The following is an 11,498-nucleotide window of genomic DNA, read 5'->3' as shown; positions in this document are numbered from 1 at the left end:
ATTGAGAAAGTTGTTCATAAAAGCTCAGGATGCTGTATGCTTATCAACAGGGGCATAAAGAACAAAATCAAGGTGGTTATGTTAAACCTATAAAAGAAAACACTGGTTCAGCCTCAACTGGAGTATTGCATCCTGTTCTGCTGCAGGGTAGCAACAATGGTGACTCTCCAGTGCTAGCCACCTTATCTGCCATTGGCAATGTGTGATTCACTGGGATAAAGCTCTTGTTCCAGGAGGCTGCAGGCGTCAGCAGTGACCTGCCAAGAGAGCCTGAGCCTCCTGAGGCACTGGTGCTCAGATATGTTGAGAGAACTGATTCTCTGCCTTTAGACCCTGTGTTGGGATCTCACCTTCGCACTGTAGCACTCTGTTCATCCTCTCTGCCTGTGGAGCAGATGTGGCTGAGGAGAAGGCAGCTGGTGCTGCTGCTGGCATTGCTCCTGCTACTCCTAGTGCTGTTGCTCTTGTTCACATCACCTGTCCAAGCAGAAGCAGCTCCACCTTCTGTCTTGGACTGTCCAAGTTAGAAGAAGTTGGAAATCACCTGTCAAGCAGTAAGACCACACTTTCAGAATGAGCAGCAACATCTCACATAGATATGGCTGCAGCTAGTCAGTTTCAGTATTTGAAGGCTTCCCAACATCCTGTCAGTTTCATTGAAGAAGCACTCCCCACTATGCTCTCACCTGCTTGACCCTGGTGAGTTTCACACAGCTCAGGAAACCTATGCATTGCTGTTAAAGCCAGAATGCTTCAGTTAGTTGTCTCTTTGAATATGTTAATTGCTTGTCTGACAACTTTACAGGGATTCCCCACTCACTTGCAAACCTGTCCAAATTAAACCTGGAAGTGGACGAGATCATGTTGGGTTCCTGACCCAATGCCACTATTTGGGGCTTTACCACCACTACAAACCCCGTGCCACACTTTCACACCTAAATCCACCTCCCCATGGCAGCTAAAATTCAGCCCATTAAAGCAAGTTACCAGAAATTTGGTCAAAAGATATGCTTTATCACCGTATTAAAGGGGAAAGAGAGGTAGAGAGGCAAAGAAGCTTAGGGAGGGAATTCTGGAGCTTAGGGCTTCGGCAGCTGAAGGCCCAGTGATCATGTACATGAAGCAATTAAAATCGGGGATGCTCACGAGGTCAGGATTAGAGGAGTGCAGATATCTCGGATGGTTGTAGGGTTGGAGGAGATTGCAGAGTTGGTGGGATGAGGATGCTGAGAACTTTTAAAATCGAGATGTTGCTTAAATTCGGAGTTATTGTAGGACAAAGGGTACAGGGGTGATGAGTGAAGAGGACTTGGTGTTAGGGTGCTGGCAGCAGAGTTTTGGATGACATCAAGTTGAGAGAGAGTAGAATGTGGAAGGCCAGCCAGGAGTTCATTGTAATAGTTAAGTCTAGAGGTAAAGTAAAAGCATGGATAAGGTTTTCGGCACCAAATGAGCTGAAGCAGGGATGGAATCAGTTGATGTTATGGAGTTGGAAATTGATAGTCTCAGTGATAGCCCAAATATGCTCATCTCATGGTCAAATTTCACACCAAGTTGCAAACAATCTGATTCAGCCTCACACTGTTGCCAGGGAGTGTGATAGAACCAGTGCATAGCCTGCAAAAAAAAAGCTTATTTTATATAACCATATAACAATGCAAATTACTTGATGAACAGAATTTAAAAAGTTTAAAATACCAGGAATCCTTTGTTTCCCTCCACATACCATGAGCAATGAGCTAAAGCCAATTCAGCCCTCAGGGGAGGTATTCAGGATGTCAGCTGTTTCAGCAACACATTGCCTCATTCCTTCTTGTAAGCTTCCCCTTTCCCACAGCCTGTAGAGCGCCCCCATGCAATCACTGTTCATTTCTTTTCTCACATTCTCTACATCACTCACATTCATACTATTCTCATAAGCATGAGAGAGAACGCTTCACAAATTTGCATGTCATTCTTGTCAAGGGCCATGCTAAATTTCTCTGTAGCATTCCAATTTTAGTAAATGTGCTGAAGAAATACAAGGAGAGGAAATCCCAATCCAGCAACTCAGCCCAAACTCAATCTTTTTTGGTATCCTGTCCCATTTGCAGAAGAACCTTCTGGCTGCAGATTGGCCTTCGCAGTCACCTGTGTCCACCAGAACCTTACCAAACACCCCAGATGAAGAACATTTTAAAAATTCATTCAAGGGATGTGGGCTTCGCTGTCTAGACCAGCATTTATTGCCCATCCCTAATTGCCTTTGAGAAGGTGGTGGTGAGCTGCCTTCTAGAACTGCTGCAGTCCACGTGGTGTAGGTACACCCATAGTGCTGTTAGGGAGGGAGTTCCAGGATTTTAACCCAGCGACAGTGAAGGAATGGTGATATATTTCCAAGTCAGGATGGTGAGAGGCTTGAAGGGAAACTTCCAGGTGGTGGTATTCCCACGTATCTGCTGCCCTTCCCCTTCTAGATGGTTGTGGGTTATCTAAGGAGCCCTGGTGTGTTTCATGTTCTTGCTTTGAGATGAAGATAACCAAAAACACACAAGTGAGAGAGACTCTACAATATCATGTCTAAACAACGGACATAATATTTAATGCCAGTATTAATTACATTAAATCAAGGAATATTAAATATTATTTCACAAAGATGATTTTACAAAATCTCATGGCAGAGATGTTCACCTGTTGTGTGCACATATCAGGAATTTCCATATCTGCTATTCAATATTTTCTATCCATTATTTTAATGCTTCCTGTCCTGTTAAAGTTAGCCATAATGCGTCAAGTTTGTGTTATCAGTGCTAAATCATATATGACCCACACCACTCCAAAAGAGAGTGCATACCCCTCTTTAAAACATTGCCAGTTCAAAGATGTATTTTGAGAGTCTCTGCTCCAAACACGGAGCTTTGTTCAACAGAAATACAGGTTAAAGAATCAGACACAAAAAGGTTGAAATCAGGAATGTTGCAAAGTGGACAAGTTAACCTCCATGCTATCAGACAGTAGCTTCGCCTTGGAGTTGTAGAGCCTCACAAATTTATCCTGTATCATATGTACTCATAAATAATTCATGTTTGAGCCGCCTTGCATGGGAAATAGCATATCTATTATATATAAAAAATGCTGAACTAGTTAAAGCATTCCATTATAAATACATCCTAGCCTGGAGACTCCGTTGGGTTGTGCTGGAATTTGGAGATAAAAAAATTGGCCAAACCAGCGCAAAAGATCAAAAGTTTCCGCTAATTGGGTTCTTTAGCATGTCTTGAAGGGTCTCTTAAAATTAAAGTATTTTTAGGCACAAGGACACTAACAGACATCTTTTAAAGGACTTAGATTTTCTTTTCAATTTACTAAGTAAATGACTAACGGACACCAATATAACCAGTAAATGGCTTTGTATGGTTTTTAAAAGCCATTTTCAGTTATTTAAAATAAGGCTACTCACAGGTGGTGGGCAAGATGCTCATGGAAAATGCTTATGTCTGCTTGGTTTATGAGGCTGGCCTCTTCCTTCCATCGACAGGGAACAGTTTTTCTCTGCAGGCCCCTCATAGTTCGTAGCATGACCTCCAGGGAAGCGTCAGATAACTGGGGAGCAGGGGTTGGGGCAGCTTTCCCACAATGCATATCCATTCCTCTAGTTGCTGAATCTTCTCTAATAGATCTGTATTGGAGCAATTCTGGACTCTACTGGGATCCCTTTAAATAAGAATTTTCCATTGATGGGTCATCATCATGCCCGCACTCTTTAGTCAGGAAGGTTGCTAATACTGTGGCTAAATTAAATGGTCATAGCGAATCCTGCTCAAGCAACAACCAGGCTTCCTACTCACTGCTAACAGGGTAGGTTTGGTTAAAATTCTGCCCATTAGATGGAAAAATGAGAGCTCAAATGAATAACAAATTCTTGTTAATCACCCTGCACTGCCACACACTTGTCAGCTGGTGTCTCTGCAACTGACTGTCGATTCTACTAGATTGTATCAATAAGTTTAATAACATTTTGCAAACCCTGTTGGCCATGTCAGAAAACTCAAGTGAACATTCAAGATAAAGCGATGCAATCCCCCATTAGAAAGCAAGTTTCTTCCTTCATCTTCATGCCACCATTTCAAATGGGCAACATTATTATCAGGCCTGAAATATAATGTTAAAATTTTCTGCCCTGTCAGGGCCTAAATTTAAAAGCTAGCATCGGTTGTTGTCATAAGTGGAAAGTTAAAGTGAAGGAAGGTTCCCAATCTCTTGCTAATTTGATGCAGGGGAAAAGGAAGGGCAGTTTTCCATGCACTGAGGTGAAATAGTGAGGCAAACACTGGGCCCTCAGTCAAAATTGGAGTCCTCTGTAAGGTCCTGACATCACCTCCCATATACAATGAGCTGCCTCCCACTGCACTTCAAGATCAAGTCTGAATAAATGCAGCTGGACATATTTCCTACAAATGTGTTTACCTCAGATGCTGAAACTATCCAGGAACTCCCACACGTTACAAGATTCCCACAACACAGGTTGCAACTATCTTGCCATTGTAACCCCCTTAAACTTTATCTCACTTATGTTCCGGAAAATATGAGAGCTATCTTATTTGGTATAATTATATCGTCTAATTATAGACGATCCTGTCATACCCAGAATAAAGTAAACTCACTCCACAATCTTTCCCTCTGCTTCCCTCTTCTGTGGCTGCTTTACTAGAATCTTATGCACATTCATAAAGTATAAGCATGTTCACACCAATCATTGTACTATACACCAATGTTATGGAAAAATAAATCTTTCATTTGTCAGTCCTGGACCCTGTACTTAAGGAAAAATATCCTTCAAGAGCCCAAACACTGAATCTGCTCAAATCTCCCTCCTTTAATGCCTCATGCCTATCGTTTTATTAAAAATAAACAGCAGTTAAATGGATGGAGGAAATAATTCAACTTGGCTCTGAAGACAAATATTAAAATTATTCCCATTCTGTGCTAAGTTAGCTAGTCTCAGTCTGGGCAGTTGCTGATCATTATAATTAGCTACAGCTTCTCTGGACTCAGGAAGTGAAAAATAACCAGAATTTCTGCTCCAGATTGCTATCAAGTGAATGTTGTTGGACAGTTTGTTTGTGGATGTTGGCAAGGACAAGAGTGGATTAATTGACCAAGAAATTCAATGGTGTCACACCTGTTTTTCAGGAATAAAATGGTTACCTAAGCATATGGCTGGAGGGCCTAGGACAGCCATTACATACTGAAAATGTACCACTGGCCTTATTAGCAAGGCAGTAACAGAGGCACTCTAGGCCCATTAGCCTCTTTGCAAATGCAATAGGGGGTTCATATCTGTTTGAAGCACCTTATCCAAAATTGGGCAGGGCTGAACAGATCCAGCACCAGTTCAGCTGCATTCAGGAATACATTGTCTACACGCAGCCTAACTAGCAGTATGGTAAAGAGACCACTGAAGGCCAGTATAAAGGAGATATGTTTGTTGAAAAATAATTATCCAAGTGTAGGAGTAGCAGCAGTACTATTGTCCACTACAGTACCAGGTCATTGTCAGCTCCCTCCCAATTGCCAATCCCAATCATCACATTCCCTCCTGTTCATGTTCCCCTCTCCCAAGGGAGGTGTCAGCTGTGGCTCAGTTCATAGCACCCTCGCCTTTGAATCAGAGGGTTGTGGGTTCATGTCCCACTCCCGGAAACCAAGAACTGTGATTGTACTCGTAAGAGTTGCAATCTGTGACTGTTGATAACTCGAAAGAGTTTCCCCTCTCCCAATTACTCCATGTCCTGCTGATTACTTTCCCTCCCAATCCCTTCCTCTCATCTCCCAGGACTTAGTTGAGGATTGCACACTTATTATAAGTATTTATTTGCACAGTTGTTTCCAAACTTAGCAACCACTGTTTCCATCTGTGCCTATTTTGATGAATCCAGGGACACAAATCAAGGGACACATTAAAAGGAAGCTCCTTAAAGAGATACTGCAAAAAGAAAGACAAAATCTTAAAGAAAACTTATAAAACTCAAATTAAAATGTGATTAAGGGGGTTGATAAATCCCCACAGTGCCCATTGGGCACAGAAGGCCTGTGCCTATTTATTTGTTCTTTTTTGAACCAAATAAAAAAAATAGACCTTTAACAAATTAACAGGGGTGTGCCTATTTATAACTTTTTTAATTTGTAACTTTTTTAGTGTGCTTATTTATAGGGGCACAAGTTAATCCCCAGTTAATACCTCCCACCTGCAGACAATCAATCATAATTAATATGCAATTAACACATCAAATTAAAATACACTTCACCAGTGATTTACCTGGGGGTGGCCAGCATGCATCTGTAATTCACCAATGATAAAATGAAACCCAAGCCCAGTATCAGGTGTGGGTTGTTCTCTGGACTCAATTTATTCCAGCAGATTAACACAAACTGATTCAAGAGCAATTCCAAATGGTCTGTTGACACTCACTTTCTAGACTCATCCACTAGTAAAAAGCCATGTAGTTGAGGAAGATTATTGCAAACATACAAAGAACGGTTAGGAATAGGCCATGTACAAACATAACAGTAGCCAGCACCTTTAAGCCAAGACAGGAGAAATGCAAAATGAAATCTTGACTTGGTATTTACCTTAATAATAGGCCAGGATCAGAATGTTATTCTATGAGCAATTGAAAACACAAAAGGAAACTATAACTGAATGCTATTTAAGTTAGCTCAGTCTATAGCTTGAAGACTAGTTTCATCACCAAAACACATTTCCATAACACTTTCTTGGTTTTCCAAGAAAATGATTTGATCATTTCAAGCTGTATTCTCATGCATCACAGGAATAGAGAGTTAATCACCTCTGCCATTGGAATCAAGGTCCATCCCTAGCTACCACCAGTACGCTGTGGCTTCAGGGCTGTTCTGACCTGAAACATTTAACTCTGTTTCTCCCCACAGATGTTACCTGACCTCCTGAGTATTGAGCACTTTTTGTTATTTTAGATTTCCAGCACCTGCAGAGTTTTGCTTCTGCTTGAATACAGAAATTTAGGTTAATACTCCAGCACTGAGTGTTGCACTGCTGGAGGTGCTGTCTTTTGGACAAGATGTAAAACTGAAGACCTATCTGACTGCTCGGTGGATGTAAAAGATCCCATGGTACTATTTTGAAGAGGAGCAGGGTTGACCTAGCCAATGTTTATCCCTCAATCAACATCACGAAAACAGGTTATCTGGTCACCATCGCATTGCTGTCTGCGGAAGCTTGCCATGTGCAAATTGGCTGTCGCGTTTTCTACCTTACAACAGTGACTACACTTCAAAAGTGCTTCATTGGCTTCAAAACTCTTGGAGATGGCAGTGGTTATGAAAAGCAATACATAACTGGAAGTCTTCCATTTTTTCCTTTCTTTCTGCTTCCTGTACTTATCGAGCTTCCCTTTAAATGCATTGATGTTCTTCACCACAACTTCTTGTGTTAGCCAGTTCCACATCCTAATCATGATCTGACCCCTATTTATAGCTTCTAGTTTTGGACTTCCTCCAGAAGTTGACATATTATCTCCATGTTTAAATCATTTTACAATCTAAATAGGACTCTAATAGGTCATCTCTCAATCTCATCTTTTCTAGAAAAGGCCTTCCTTGAAATGCCTTCTTCAATTGTTTAGCCACACCTTCTGATCTCTATCTTAGAGAACATGTATCAATTTCCTTCATATCCCTTGCAGGTGCTGAAAGCTTACAGGGTAAAAAAAAATCTGACAACATCTAACACCTTCAGATGGATTCTTCCTTCGAGTCGAGCCCACGTCCATTGCAAGTGAGCTGAGGTAGGTGCAAATGTCATTGTCACTGCCATGAGCAACAATGTGCCAGCAACAATGCCACAGGAAGGAACTTGTGGTCTGCATGTGGTAAACATTGGATAGCCAGGCAGTGAAAGATAGAACTAGAACCTAGCCTTTAAACAGTTAAAAAATTTTAGTTACAGAGACACACATTAAAAAAATGCACCTCCAAACCCAACATATACACACACACTTTTGTTGAACTCATAAACAAAACAACCCAATTAAGTGACCTATTTGAAAGGGGCACTAGTACCCCAGTGTGACAAAAACAAAAGCTTTAAAGGAAACTTATCAACTTAAATCAAAATAACATTCTAGGGGAGCTACTATATATACACAGGTGCACAAGTGAATCCCCAGTTTATGCCTACCACGTGAATATAATTAAATATCCAATAATTAACACTGGATGAATAAGCATTTTTTTCAAAAGGAAAATGCAGTCTTTTGCGTTATCCTTACATTAACTTGGGTCTGCCCCTGCTGCTGAAGATAATTACGCAAAGAAGTGTGGACCAGAGGGTTAAGTGTTATTTACATTGAACCTTTGAGACAGAAATGGGGAAGAAGAGCAGGATATATAAAGGATAGGACAAATAGCTACAGAGTTTTCTGTTTTTATTTGCATTTTTGCTGTATTAATTAATTATATAATGTTAATATTACAAGAATAACAAAGCTGCCTCAATAATAGATCAATGATTCTCCTAGTATCATTTTGTGAACTACATAATAAAACAAACAGGTTGACTTTTTCCAGAAATCAGTTTCTTCTTCAACCTGTCTTTGTAAAGCTAAGAATTTGTAGGCAGGATCACTGCTACTTTTACAACCTATCTTTAAGAATGAGGTAATACATTATTATAAAAGCCTGCTTTCAATCTTGCATGAATCCTAGTTATTTAAGTATGCATTCTGTCATCATTGCAGGGTTCTCAGTTTAACATTATCTCTCCTATAATGCTACTAGACATCAATTACCAGGAGTTTCATATTACATTATGGAGGAAGACTTTCTCTGGATCATGCACCTTTTTATAGCATGTGAATTGCTTTGCTCCCATGGATGGTATTACAATAAGGGTAAAGGTTAACTTCTACACATCACTCTGTCAAATGGGAGGAATCTTGTTTAAAATACCATGGTATTACTATTATTTTTATATAATAACCCCCTTATTAAGTCTGTTAAGGATAGAAATGCCATTCATCCCTGGAGCACAAAAACATTTAGTGCGGATATAACAACTTGCATTTGGTCCAGAGAATTCAATGCTATGAAAGAATGCCAGCAACAGAATTTTGTTATCTATATTTTTAGCTGTTCAGAAATAGCTCTTTCCAGTGATCAAAACAGCAGTAATTAGTGCAACTCATGGCCCTACACTAACAAATTGTATTAAAAAAAACAGGAAGGTCCACAAAGGAGTTTTTAAAAGATACCCCCACCCCCAATTTCTTTCACCTCCTTTTCTCAGGTTATCAGTGTGCAGGTTATGGTTTCAGGGTAACAGTAACCCATTGGTACCTCACTTGAGAATCAGTCTTCCTATATCGGCTTCAGCAAGCTAATTGGCCTAGAAAGACAATAGGACCAAATTCAAAGCAGTCTTTAAATAACACACAGACACACTGACAGAGACACAGGGCTGAATTTTAACTGAAAGAAACAGGCAGGTCAAGGGTGGGTGCGGCAGGTTAAGCTCTCAGAAATCTGTTTTCCAGCCCAAACCTACCTCCACCCTGCCCATTTCTGGTTTGAACTGAGGCCAGAAAGGAGGCAGGAAACCCAGCTGATCGAAGGTGGCAGGTTGCAACTTCAAGTGTAATAAGAAACTGCAAACCTCACTGCCATTATACTTTTGAAATTTTATTGCTGTTGACTGGGCTTCCTGAGTATCAGGAGCCCCGACAGCTTCCTCGAGGCAAAGACTTGGTAGATTGAGGTACGTATGCTCCAGGTGCTTGCCTGTGAGGAGCCTCCATGATCAGGGTCCCCCTGAACAACCTTACCCCCCAAGGTCTCCAACTTTGCCCACCCCAAAAAATCCTCGATTCCCCAGATCTACATCCAGGGCCTAGATCTCCCCATCCCCTCCAGGCTTAGTCACCCCCTGAAGCTCCACAGTGTGTAAGGGTATCCCAAATTGCAGGTTCCCCCGACCTTCTGGCTGATCCAATCTCTGTGGATGAGGTCAGTAAAAATTACACGCATGCACGCACACTCACAGTCAAGAGAGACACCCAGTCATTTATAAAGGACACATACAGACACCCACAGGGACATGTACATTCATACATACAGAGACGCACACATCCACATTCCAAAAGGGCATGCTGAATAATAACTTAAACTATAGCTCTGTTTAACATAGGATTCCTAGAAATGGGATTAACATAAATATTTTTCAGTTCTCAATCTGAACTGTTTAGCAGGATCACTCTGACTGGAGCCTGAAACATTTCCTGTAAGTGGGAGGGAAAATTAGTATGTAATGCAATATCCAAAGCCTTGTAGCAGGTGCACGTAGGCTGGTTCTTTGAGAGCAAACAGTGTAGAAAATCATATGACAGAAGTGTAAAGTCCAACTTTAAAAGAAATCAAGGGTGTAAGCCATGAAAAATCAGAGAAAGTGAAAACTAAGACATTGTAAAATTTTAGCAACAAATCAGTTACAATTTAAAAAGTATCATCGAGGTTTATTGTTTTCTATATTAAGATAAAAATGAGATGAAAGTCATTTCTAACTGCAACTGAATGAAGCCTGACCCCAAGGATCCAAGGCTTGGATCTTCAAAAACATTTTGTTCAGCTCTGAAATACACACTTCACAAACTGAGCCAAATTTTGATTTACTCATGAAACTGGAGGAGGATGTAATCTTCATGGTTCAATAGGTTCGGATTTCAATAGTTAGGCCAAACCAAGCAGTGAATCTGATCTTGTTCATTCATCAGAATTCATGTTTTTTGGTACTAACAGTCTTTTATTTGTCAAATAAAGCAGAGAGCTGAAGTAAAGGTACATTACTTGATTTTTTTTCAGGAGTGAAAAATGCAGTTTTTGGGGCATATTTTAATTTTTTGACATTGGCAAGTAGAATATAACTGTGCTTCTAATTTGGATATTTGAGTAGTGCTGATGTGTTATCCAAAAACGTCACTTCAAAGTGCTAAATAGAACATGTGGAGCAGCATTTTGGTGGAACATGGGCAGGGACTGATGGGTTAGATGCGTAATTTCTCAACATCAGCCATTGTGACGGTCAGTAATTTTACTGAGGAGGAGGGGACTACCCACCCAATCCGGATCAATGTCCAATTAAGCCTGTTGACATGGTTGTTGTCAGCACATTAAAGGATAGTTTTCAATTTTTGTGGGAAGGCGTAGGATCCATGCTGGATCTGGAACAGGCCAAGTAGAAGGAGGCAACAATGCCAGCCATGGCTATACCATTAAATGAGATGTGATCATAAAAGGTGAATGGCTGAGATGGGCATTCATCCACTGGCACACAGCTGCCATTGGGTGAGCAGAGATAGCGGAGCAATTGGTTTGTGCACATTCGATCAACTGAGGAGATCGTGACCCTCCAGGGATCATGAGGTCATAAAGGGTGGGGGTGTAGGTACAGTAAGCATTGAGAATGCAGCTGACCACAAACAAGGCAA

At 40.9% G+C, this 11,498-nt stretch overlaps 1 non-coding gene across 1 annotated transcript; it reads right to left on the bottom strand.

The window, feature by feature from the left end:
• Positions 1–1,920: 1,920 nt before the first annotated feature.
• LOC144679270 (U6 spliceosomal RNA) lies at positions 1,921–2,022 on the bottom strand. Its single transcript, XR_013576299.1, has one exon. It is a non-coding gene; the product is annotated as a U6 spliceosomal RNA (small nuclear RNA).
• Between the last annotated feature and the right edge of the window lie 9,476 nt (positions 2,023–11,498).

Source organism: Cetorhinus maximus, chromosome 3 (genome assembly GCF_964194155.1).
Source record: "Cetorhinus maximus chromosome 3, sCetMax3.hap1.1, whole genome shotgun sequence".
NCBI classification, from domain to species: Eukaryota; Metazoa; Chordata; class Chondrichthyes; order Lamniformes; family Cetorhinidae; genus Cetorhinus; species Cetorhinus maximus.
This window is presented reverse-complemented; position numbering and strand designations above follow the sequence as displayed.